The sequence below is a fragment of the Grammomys surdaster genome, unplaced genomic scaffold (assembly GCF_004785775.1).
Source record: "Grammomys surdaster isolate TR1022 unplaced genomic scaffold, NIH_TR_1.0 126121, whole genome shotgun sequence".
Classification (NCBI taxonomy): domain Eukaryota; kingdom Metazoa; phylum Chordata; class Mammalia; order Rodentia; family Muridae; genus Grammomys; species Grammomys surdaster.
Window position 1 is genome coordinate 5,795,684 of NW_021620929.1, and position 12,270 is coordinate 5,807,953.

A 12,270-nucleotide genomic window follows, 5' to 3' on the forward strand; every position below is an offset into this window, starting at 1 on the left:
CCATTTGAATGAAATCAGTCTAGAAAAAGTCTGGTTCTTTCTATCTCCTTTGCTATGATTCCAAGTCCTCATCTCTCTCTAAACCATTTCCTTTTTGGTCTTCCTATTTCTACTCTTGAGAAATTGTCCACCAACTCTGCCGTGACCCCGTCTCTTCTCCATAGTAATTGAGATAATGTTTCCTAGGTCAAAATCAGATCATATCCTCTTGATACCCTCCGATGGCTTTCCGTTGTATGAGGAAAGAAATATTAACCCCTTTTACCCATGATTCCAGGCATGTCCTACCTTCTCTGGATCACGGCTGCTCACTACCTCCCTTACCAAGAGGACATCCTTTCCACATGGCTCTTTATTCTCCAGTGACCAGGACATTCCTATTTCCACTACAATGAATGTGCCAAACTACTCCACCTTTGCATAGAGTTTCATTTCCACTTTAATGGACACTTTCCTATGCTTCTACTGCCTGGCCAGTATTCTCAAGACTTCTGCTCCTCGTCAGTAAAGCTCTCCATGTTTGCTTGCTTCAAACAAGAACTACTTCCTCTAGCCTATCATCCCATTTAAATATCCTCATAGGCCTCGTTATTATCTGGTACTTAAAACTGTATCCCCAGTGAGCAAATCAAGAGGCCAGTGGCTCGATCATTTATTGTGCATCATGTGGATTATTTGGATATCAAGGCAGAATACCTGTGAGCTCCCATGCCATGACAAATAGCAGTCAGGTTAGTAGGGTGGGTAGTAACCTGGAGCTGACCTCAGGCAAAGAAGGTCCCTTCCATATGGATAGCCTCTTCCTCACTGGCAGCAGGCTCTTCACACTGACTCTTGAGCAATGACAATTGGTGCCTACACATTCATCAACTGTGCCCTTGTATCCAGGGTCATTGTAATGGTTGCCTGGCTGGTTTGCTTGTAAGGAAACTAATAAAAATGAGCCAGGAGGAGCAGCTCATGAAACTGAGACGTGGAGGAAGACTGGAGGTTCAGATGAACAGTCCCATTCTGAGAGGTGTTTATGCCTGAAAAGTTGTATTTTTCTGAAGACCTACATACACAGAAGTACACTCAGAGATTCTGCTAGATACCAACACTTGTTCTATTCATAACTGTATTTCCTGGTTATTATTATTATTATTATTTACACTATACAGTACCCTGGATGGATGATTTTGGTTCAACAAATGCATGTGCAGTTGTTTTGAGTCCTAAGGATTTCACCATTCTGCCCTCAGATCTAGTGAGGAGCCAGAGGGGTTCAGATGATAAGAAGCAGGATGGTGGAATGCACTAAGATAGGATACCACAGGGGCAGAGGAAGGAGATGTTTGACAGGAGTCAGGGTTAAAAACGTGCATAAGGATTCCTGAAAGAGTGGAAGCTTGAGTAAGTCTCTGAAGAAATGCAAGGGACTCTGCAGAAAGATAATGGAAGGGACAGTCATAAGGAGGCATCAAACCACTGTCAGCATGCTGCCTTTTGGAGGGTCAGAAGTGACACAGAGTTGAGGATGTAAGTAGCCCTAAAGTTTAAGTGAGTTTTAGATTTTTAAAGTTTATGTGTCTCTATACATGTTTTTATAGAAGTCTGAAGAGGGTGTAAGATCTCTTGTAGCTGGGGTTGCAGGTGGATATGAGCTGACCGATGTGGGTGCCGGGAACCAAACTTGGGTCCTCTGGAATATCTACTGTCAGCCACTGAGGTATCTCTCCAGCCCTAAAATTTAAATCTTCAGTTTCTTACAGAATAACACAATGGAAATGATCATGAACTATCCTTGCGATTGTTAATGGGTAAACAGAATGATTTGAAGCGTCTGATACAGTCATAGCTGTTGGGGAGCAATATAAAACATGGCAGTTTTGTCGGGTGCTCTGGACTGAGTGCTATGGAGTTTTATCAGAATCGATGCTAGCATTGACTCAATAATTCTCTCATAGATGTTCTAACAATAAGGCTATAACTACCACCATCACAACTATTACTACTTATTGCATCGTATCTCTCTGTCACTCATTGCATGCTCTGTTTCCTTGCATAATCTTCCTTAATCCTCAAAACAACCTCGTTATGTTAGAATGACCACATCTTCCCATAAAACATGAGAACAGAATATTCCCATTTTATAGACGAGGAAACAGAAACAAAGAGGCTAAGTTCAACAGTTAGAAAATATCAAAAGCAGGGCTTGCACTTGGGCTTCTCTTTCCCAAATCCACCCTGCGACTACTCATGGTGCTTGACTAAACAGCATGGTAGTATGGTGATGCAGACAATAACAATAAACAGAGATGATAATAAACAGTAATGATAATGTTACACAAAAGGTCAGAAACATAGACAAGAGAGATACCTCCAAGATACCTCCTCCCTATCCCAGGGCATCCTCTGCATCTCAAGTAGGGCCTGAGTTTGAAAAATCCACACATAGCAGTTATTATCCTATAGAGTTCAAAGTTTTCACTGTCAATTGTTCTGAAGTTTGCAGTGATGTTACCCCACATCCTCCTTCAAGGTTCCTGACTGCAGATGGTCCCAACCCAGCCCTGGGTACTCAGTGCCGATGTCCTCTTAGTAGCAGGACTCAGGTAGGGAGAGATTTCTAAGTCTCAATCAATAGGTTATCATGTGTGTGCTACTGAGGCATAGCTGAAACTGGATGCTGAAGAACAAGGAATTTTTAAAAATTCCTTTGAGCAATTGACGTGGAGCTAAGCTAAGGTTCACGTGCCGTTTTCCAGGAGCCTGATAGGATGGATGGTTGCTGTGAAATCAATCTTTCCATGAACTTCTAGGAATTTTGTTCAGCATGAATTCATCTTATACAGTACAGCCAACAGAGCTTTTTAATATCCACAGATACTGACAATAGAGGAAGAGTCACAACACAGTGCAAGTGCTGAGGCTGCTTCGTGTACCGTAACTATGCATCATAGAATTGCGTGACTCCCATTATCTCTCCATTCTTCTTAGTTCTGCTGTGGTACTTCCTTCCATTCTGCTTGCTGGTAGCCATCACTACTTGGAGAATTTCCGAATCACTAGATCTGCCCTGAGTCAGACAGTGTGCTGTTCCCTGTTTGTTAGGTCGTTTGCTAAGTTTGTTCACTTAGGATGCATATTGCCCCTGACTATTCCAACTGACAGAGACCATCTGTGTAGATGCAGACAGGTTCCAAAGTACAGGGGAGAGAGCTGGAACTTACGCGGCTTCCTTTGTGGACTCCGTTTTCTTACAGAAAGCCTTAACATGGGTGGGCAACTAACCAGGTGACATGTACCAGCCTGATTCCCAGATTATGTATGGCAGAAGCTCTTTATTCCCAACTGTTTCTTTTTGAATGAGCACAAAGACCCCCAGCAAATGTACAGAAAACCACCCTGGACTGATAGTTATGAAGCAAAGAGGTACCTGCAATATGTTACTGGTTGAGCTCCTATGGTCTTGTGCATGTGCAAGTGTGTATACATAGGGGTTTTCTGAGATCCTCATGTAAATCAAACTCTGATTATATACATGACTGGATCTCCTGTGACCTTAAGCATAGAGACTGATTCAGTTTGCTAATGTATCTGTCTTCAGACGAGTAAGGTTTTGTAGTATTTTCCACTTGCAAAAATCCTGTTATAGCCAGATAAAGCCATTCCGTGGAATGTCTGATAGATGGGTAGTGGCTGTTGTAATGCCATGTGGAGGATTCTGGTATGCCCTAGTTTCCAGTGGGAGGATAGTGACATCATCAATTAGAAAGCTCATAGACATGGATGAGGAGAGGTAGCAGATGTACAGGGCTTATTTGCCATCCGTGCTCCAGGCTCTCAGTCTTCACCCACTGCAGTCATCCCTGAAAGCTTCATCATACACCATCTGTGGTGGTAGGATATTGCTCCAACTCCCATTGTGTCCACTACGGTGCCATTTTGCTGCTTAGACAGATTTAGATCCAGACTTGGTCCAACAAGTTCAAAAGGCTGCAGTTTCTTCTCATCCTCCCCAAACAATAAATAGTAACTGTGAGATTGATGCTTTGCCCGGCCATTTTTAATATATTCACTAATTTATGCCAGGGGGTGTGCTGGAAAGCAATTCCCCAAATTCACTTCAAACGACTTGTTCTTTTTCATTGGAAAGATGAATGGTGAGCTGATATTAAAGTGTTCTGTGTAGGCAACACATAATTGATTTATGAAGTGACGGGGTGTCAGGATATTTGGTAGAGCACAGAGATATGCTTAAGACACGACAAAATAAAAGGCGGTACCAGGAAAAAAATATAAATCTGATCAGCCTCTCTGATAGTTGCTTGTCTTGTTTCTGTGACAAAACAGTTAACGAAAGAAAGCCACTTAAGGAAGGGAGGGTTTATTTGTTCTTAGTTCAAAGGCTGGGAATGTCATGACAGCAGGACCTTGAGACAGTGGATCATATAGCATCCATAGTCAGGAGGCAGAAAGCCAGGAATGCACAGCCCCTGGACCCCACTATTTATAACAGGTAGGTCTTCCCACCTTAATTATCCTAACTAGAAAATCCCTCACAAATCACACCTAGAGCCTAGTCTCTGAGGCAATTCAAGAGTTCATCAAGTTGACAATGGAATTACCCACCACACTCCTTAGCAATTCCGTGTAGCACGTGATCTTGCTTTACGCTGAGAACTAAACTAAATATTTCACACATGCTTTCTCTTTTAACACTCGAAAACTTTTCAAGAACTAATTACATTTTAATTTCTTTCCCATTCACAAGTAGGAGAAGCTGAGACCAAATATTGCCCCATTAGCAAGTACAGAACTATGGTTTGGACCCAAATTGTCTGACCCCAAGCCTTGTGTGGTTCATTCTGCTATTGCCTACATCAGAGAACATCGGTCAAAAAGTACATGTTGCTGTTGTTCTTGAATGCATCATGGAATTCACCCTCAAGGAGGTAACTAACCATAGGCAAAAGCCAGGTGTTCTGCAAACAGCCATGGTGACAACTGTCAGAGGGTTGGTGATTTATAAAGGGGAAAAGACATTCTGTAACGAAAAACTGAAAATCTTCAATGATACCATAAGTTTAAGGACTTAATTAAAAGTCATGTTCTTCATTAAAGTTGAATTTAAAAGGACCGTTGTGATACAAGCGAAACAGTTGGCAAGAGTATTTAAATAACTTTCCTTAGTGATGGCTTCTACTTCCTACTATCTATTTAGATGTCACTAAGTCACCTTCCTTTTCCATAGAGGTTGAGGTGGAATCTGGGAGACCGTGAGGCTAGAATGATGTTAGCTGTCTTTCCACCAAGCAGGGTTCCTGCTTGTGAATGGAGCGAATGAAAGATGAGCGGGTAATGAAAAGCTGAAGAGAGCATTACTGATTGTTAGTAGGACATCTGGATGCAGCCACTCCTGAAGCACCCCTGCCTCCAAACTTTTCAATATATGAATCAATTCATTCTCCACGCTAAAGTCTTTCTTTTCTTTCAATCCAACTTTGAGTTTGTTGTCGGCGCTTAGAAACTTGTCCTAGAAACAAGCCTTCCTCAAACTTGTCATCAAGGCCAAGTGGGAAAATGACTTGACCAATGTTACATAGTTACTTCATAGAACTAGAAAAGCTTCTGCTTCTAGAAGGAAAAAAAAAACCAGATGTGTATTCTTTAGGCTGAGTCCTTTCCTGTTCAATTACAAGAAATGGAACATGGGGTCCTAGAGAGAGTATTTCTGGTGGGAAGTAACTAATCTGTTTGTAAGAACACTGCAGGTGTCAAAAGAGGGTGGCAGAGAGATGGCAGATGGATGTCCACCTCTTACCAGTCAGGCGTGTGCATAGTGAGTTCACTGAGCCCAGAACTGGAGAGAAACTCAAAGCACCTTCCAACTGCCGTCAGCATTTCTGGACATCTTGATCTGGGTACTGAATTCCTTGCCTACATCTTAAATGTTTGTTTAAAGAACAAAGATAGTCATGTCCTCCGGCCACTGTATCAAGATGTAGTCTAGACTAGCCTTGAACTTATGATTTCCTTGCTTCAACCCCCCCCCCCCCCGTGCACAAATGATTTTCAGAACAAAGATGACACACCTGGAAATAATTCTAATCATAGTTACAGGATGCAAGAGTGATACCTGATAAGTGGATCATCTCAAAATTAAAATATAGATGTAGACTTTATATATATATGTATGTATTATATATGTATATATTATATATTGTAATATATATGTATATGTATATACACATACATATATATATATATACTTAAATTTTACATCAATTATATTATATTCTTACACAAATTTGTCTTCCTGGTTACAAATATTCAGTACTAATCTCATGCTAGATTACTTATCCTCCTCTGGAGGGATGCTGCTGCTATGCAGGGGTAATTTGACAATATCTGAAGGCATTTGGTTATGGCAGTAGTGGCAGTAGAGTAGACACTGTTAAGCATTTACTGGAGAAGTTGGGGAGGCTGCTAAGCATCTTTCAAGTCCCAGGACAGTCCCTCATGAGGAAGAATGGCCCCATCCTCTCATGCAGTGGTGCTGAGGTTGACAAACCCTGAAGTCACATGTGTAATGAATAGCTTAGGGTCAGAATATATAATGTGATTCTAGCCAATACTGCACTAGCTCCATTATTTTTTTCTTCTTCTCCTTCTCATTTTTCTTCTTCTCCTTCTTCTCCTTTTCTCTTTCTTCTCCTTCTTTCTCTTCTTCTCCTTCTTTCTCTTCTTCTTCTTCTTCTTCTTCTTCTTCTTCTTCTTCCTCTTCCTCTTCCTCTTCCTCTTCCTCTTCCTCCTCCTTCTCCTCTTCTTCCCAAACTATAGCAGATACTTATTCTTCATGTGCTAAATATCAGAATCTGCCTTTTTAAAAAATTAATTAGAATTGGGCAGATCTGTTGGGTGTGGGATCTGCCTAACACACACAAGTCCCAGTGTTTGATTCCAAACCAAAAAGGAGGAGACACATATTAGGAGCGAAAAGCTCTCCTTTGCCCTCATGAAAACACCAAGCAAATCAATTCATAGTGTTGGTGGGAATTAAACATGGGAGCTTGGGCATGTGTGAGAGAGGTAAAATTTGCCTGAGTCTAGTTACTCACTGAGAGGCACACCCCTTCTCTAAGAGCTGGGTGAACCCTGCATGTCATGAGAGAGTTGAATGCTTCTACTGAGGCAGGGGACCCATTAGGGAGAATGCTAGAGAACAGGTCTAGGTTATCTGCCGTCACCTAAGGATTCTCCATTCTGGCCTTCATAGGTCCTCTCAATGAGGTAGTACTTGTCAGTCAGGGTCTGTGGAAAGTGTGTGTGTGTGTGTGTGTCTGTATGTGTGTGTTTTACAGTGCAAGACCTAATTACCTGCTTTACTCATGTTTCACTGAATCCCCCAAATCCCAGTTAAGAATTTTCATGGAAATAAATTATTTTCAAAAGGTGTTTCTGGTAAAAAAATCCCTACTGATTGCACACAAGCTATTGCATGTAATTTGCTGGGAGAGTGGCGTGCCTTTGGACTGGCCCCAGTTAAAGTGCCTTGCGAAGGGGCACCAGCATGAACTGCCTTCACAGTTTGGGGGTGTGTGCACTTGGGTGTTGCCACTACATCTCACCAGGTTGTGTGTTTACACATCACACCTCCCAAGCAGCTCTGCACTTTAGGAGGTGTAAAATTCAGATCAGGTTATAGACGGAGGGGAGGTTAGAGTTCACCTTTTAACTGCTTTCTGAAACGCTTTATGCCATATGCCATGTCCTTCATGTTTATGAAGTAAAACGCAGTGAATCAGTGCAGCTTACTCTTCTGAAGATACAAATCTTTCCTCGGGCAGGTTATAAGAAAACAATACTTTTTATTAACATGCTATAGATCTTTACACACTTTCTTTTAAATGAATTTTTGAGGATTTTAATGTGTGTGTGTGTGTATGTGTGTGTGTGTTTGTGTGTGTGTGTGTGTGTGTGTGTGTTGGTACCTGTGCAGGCCAGAAGAGGGCTTCAGATCTCCTAGGCTGCTGTGAACTGCCCCATGTGCATGCTGGGAACCGAATTCAGATCTTCTGCAAAAGAACCAACTGTTCTTTACTGCTGAACCATCTTTCCATCTCCTTAAACACTTCCTGCCTGGAAAATCTATTTGCACTTTCATTAATATCTCTGGGATGAGGCATATTATTTGTTGATATACAGTGGCACTTGGTAGAATGTTCTATGGGGATCGGCATGCTCCTTGTCTGCATTTGGCCCCTGTACAATTCACATGAGGCTACCATAACTAGGAACTAGACTCCAATTTTGTAGAATTTTAACTGACATATTTAAGTAGTTCTCAGGGGCCCATAGCTACATAGCACAACCTAAAAAGCACTGTATAGATTAGATCTTAAATGTCTACCAAAGGCCCATATAACAAACCTTGGTCCTTAGTGTGGTACTTTTGAGATAGGGAAGCTAGTAGGAAGTTTCTTGGTTACTGAGGTTTGCCTGTGTAGACTATTGTGTCACTCTAACCTAGTCTCATGAGATTTAGCTCTGCCCTGGAGTCTAACATGTCATGCTGCCTCACCACACATCCGCATAAGAGGAGATACTCAAGGATAGACATAAGCCTTTAAAATTGTAAGACAAAGCAAACTCTTTTTATAAGTTGACTGCATCTTCATAAACCAGCTCACGTATTATGTTTCTGGATTATCTGATACTGGTGTCTCCCCCCTTCTGTCTCCATTCCTTACAAAAGCCAACATACTTCTAAGTGCACAAACTTCCTCATGTCATACATCTTAATCTCCACACAGCACGGTTCTATTTCATAATTACATTAATTAATTGTGTCGGGGGGGAGGCATGTACCATGGCATGTATGTCAAAGTTGGATGTGGAAGTCAGAGCACAGCCTTTAAGAGTTAATTCTCTGCTTCCATCATGTGGGTCCCAGGGATTGAACTCAGGTCATTAGGCTTGAGGGCAAGCACCTTTCTTCACTGAGCCATGTTTTAGGCTTCCCTGTTCTAATTCTTGCATAGAAGTCACTTATTACGTATACACCGACTGCACCAAAGCAATGTATTAAGAAGTCTGTTTCCTTCCTTATGTCCCTCAGTGTTCAAACATCTCCCCTTCTCATCAGTAGCTTCAATATCCACCCAAAAACTTCCTTAGAGTCTCTGAGCCTAGACTGTCTTCTTTACAGGTACGTTTTCAGCATCTCACTCACTGTTTCACAGTATCTGAAACATGGTTCTATCACTGTTTTTGTAACACATTAGTATATGTATTTGTCTAATGCCTGGCCTTTAAAGAGATCACGAATCACACCGGCCATAGCCAGTGTATTATACTTTTTGTGTCATAGTGCCTAGTCTAAAGCTGTACATGAAAGGTCACAGCATGATTGGTCAATTATAACACTTTATCCCACAGACCTTAAGGGATTTGTATCAATGCTCTTGGTACTGACTTCCCTGTTTGGTATTGTGGCTATTTGTCTTTGGTTTTAGGTACTTACAAAAATGAAGTTTATTTATTATAATACCATGAGCATGACAATAACAGAGTTGACTCCAATTTTAAATATACATTGCCCATTTAAAACCAAGTGGCTTAGAACATCAATTCGCTACTTCATGTGAGTGTTTCTGCTACCTTCTAAGCAGAGTGTCTGAACAACATGCAGAAGACAAGGGACACCCTGAGAAGTGTCCCTGCCCTCAACATTATCACTCAACATTATCACTGTCAAGAGCAATTAATGGGAAGAAAACGTCTACAGAAAGATTTAAAAGAGCCTGGGTCCATGCCGAAGTTTAATTTCTAAAAGCAAGCATCCTTCAGGACATATCTTAATGTGTCATTCATTTTTACATCATCTTTGTGGTCCCAAGTGAAATGTGAATGAAAAAACTATGTTGGCAATTTCCAAGATCAATTAAGCCCTCCTGATACACAAGACATCGTCTCTCAGCTCTTTGTAAATATTCTTATATTTAATCTCACAAGAAACTTTTGAGGCAGGCAACGTCATCCCATTTTAAGGATGAAGCAGCTGAATTACATGGGGTTATAAGCTGAAAGGGAGGAAGAATTCAAAGTCAGATATTCAGATTCCAGGGCGCACACTGCCATTCAGAGGAAATGAGGATAGATTTGAACAAATCTTTATTAAAAGATTGGTATGAGGTACCAATTGTTGGTATGATAATATAATTTGAATGGGGCCACACTGAAGTTCAAATCTCAATTTTCTCATTGACTTACTGAGTGATTCTGGTCAAGTCCCCCATCTTTCTTTTTTTTTTCTTTTCTTTTTCTTTCTTTCTTTTTTTTTCTGTGCTCAACTGTTGATAAACAAAATGTGTATAAACATTCTTCACTAGTTATTATAAGGATTAACGGAGACATTTATGTGAACTTTCTGAAGTAAATGGTAAGTATTATTATCATGCATAAAGGGAAGGAGATAGATGTAGTGCTCCCCTTCAGGACCCTTTGAGGATTAAATCATAACATATATGAAAGTACACTGCAAATGTTAAAGCGCTCTACAAATGGTAATGGCTTTTACTCTCTTTATTGGATGCATTTCTTTTCCAAGTCTTTGTCTGCGGATAGCAAACAGTTCTCACCCGTATGTCTGTGTTTTGCTATGTGCTTAAGGGACAGCAGAGATAAAACATGAGCTCTGGGCAGCAGATACATGAACTATTTCATCTCCTAGCTGCCAACATTCACACAGTCTGTCTATTCCTTGTTGGACAGTCCTTAATAAGATGGTAAAGATTACATGCCTTGAGAATCTGCCTACCAATACTCAGTCGAATAAAACCTCCAAGATAGAGAAAGACTAAAGAGTCTCAGGTACAACGTAGCCCATGCCACAGTGAAGAGATTAACACTCATTCATAGTACATGAATATTGAATATGAAAACATGCTGGGCAATACATTTAGTATATTTCATGGTTGGGATGGAATCCTTTGATCACTACTATGTGGCAGGTGCTGATCCCTGTTTTAAAGGAGTAAACTGAAACTTGTAGAGATCTAAGAATATGAATAAAACACAGTAAATAATGAGCAAAACTAAGATGATATAGCTACATGGTGTTCTCCAGTTCTAGAGCTGTAGAGAGAGAAGAGCCATGGATTTCATGTAGGCTAAGGCAAGATGTCTGGCTTGAAAGGCTAGCACTGTGGAGGTAACTTACGGTCTGCAGTGAGTTTTCATCTTAGCTTTAAATCCTATAATCTTTAAATATTATGTTGCTTACCTAACAAGCATGGTGTGCTAGTTTGCTTTTTATTCCCCCAATCAACTTAACACAGCTAGGGTAATCTGGGAAGAAGAGACTTCAAGTCTGAATTTAGAAAATGTCTCTATCAAATTGGCCAGTAAACAAGTCTGTGGGGTGCTTTTTGATTAATAATTAGTATGGGAGGGCTCAGTCCATTGTGGGTGGCATTGCCCACGGGCAGGTGGTCCTGGGTTGTATGGAACAGGCTGAGCAAGCCATGGGGAATAAACCAGCAAATAGTGTTCCTCACTGACCTCTACTTCATCTCCTGCCTTAAGTTCTGCCCTGACTTCCCTTCCTGAGGGACTGTAATCAAAACATGCGAGCCAAATTAACCCCTTCCTCCCCTGTTTTGATTTGGTCATGGTGTTTATCACATAATAGAGAGCAAACAAACTCGAACCCATGGGAATCAATAATTTGGCCAGCCTTAAATGAGAATTTGTATCCCCGCAGATGTGTATAATCTGAATTGTATTTTTGTCTCACCTCCTCTAAATCTGGCTTAAGTTGTTTTTTTTTTTTTTTTCAGGAATGTCAGAATAAGCCTTCAAAATGTTCTCCCTGTGGCTCTGTGGGAGCCTTGACTTCAAAGGCTCATTATGAATATTCTCTGGGAAGACTAGGTATCAATGCAGAGAGCTTGGGGGCCTGAAAAGTTTTAGAAGGCAACCTTAACGGACAGGGAGAAGCTGTAAGGGAGAAGAGGAGCATACCAGAGGGCCTATGCTCACTGTGCATCAGCTGCATGGTTACCCAGACTCTAGCTTGGGTGTGAAACAATGGATTTGTATTTGAGCTAGCATCCTAGTTAATTGTAGTTGAAAAGATGTGGCCAGAAAGGGGTTTCATAGACTTCCATGAATTGGTCACTGGACAATAGTGTCTTAGATCAGAGCTCTCTCTCTCTCTCTCTCTCTCTCTCTCTCTCACACACACACACACACACACACACACACACACACACACACACACAC

The 12,270-nt window shown here is 41.1% G+C and overlaps 1 protein-coding gene across 5 annotated transcripts in view; it reads right to left on the bottom strand.

The window, feature by feature from the left end:
* Positions 1-12,270, bottom strand: part of Tenm2 (teneurin transmembrane protein 2) — a 939,787-nt gene that overhangs the window by 376,463 nt on the left and 551,054 nt on the right. The window lies entirely within an intron of this gene.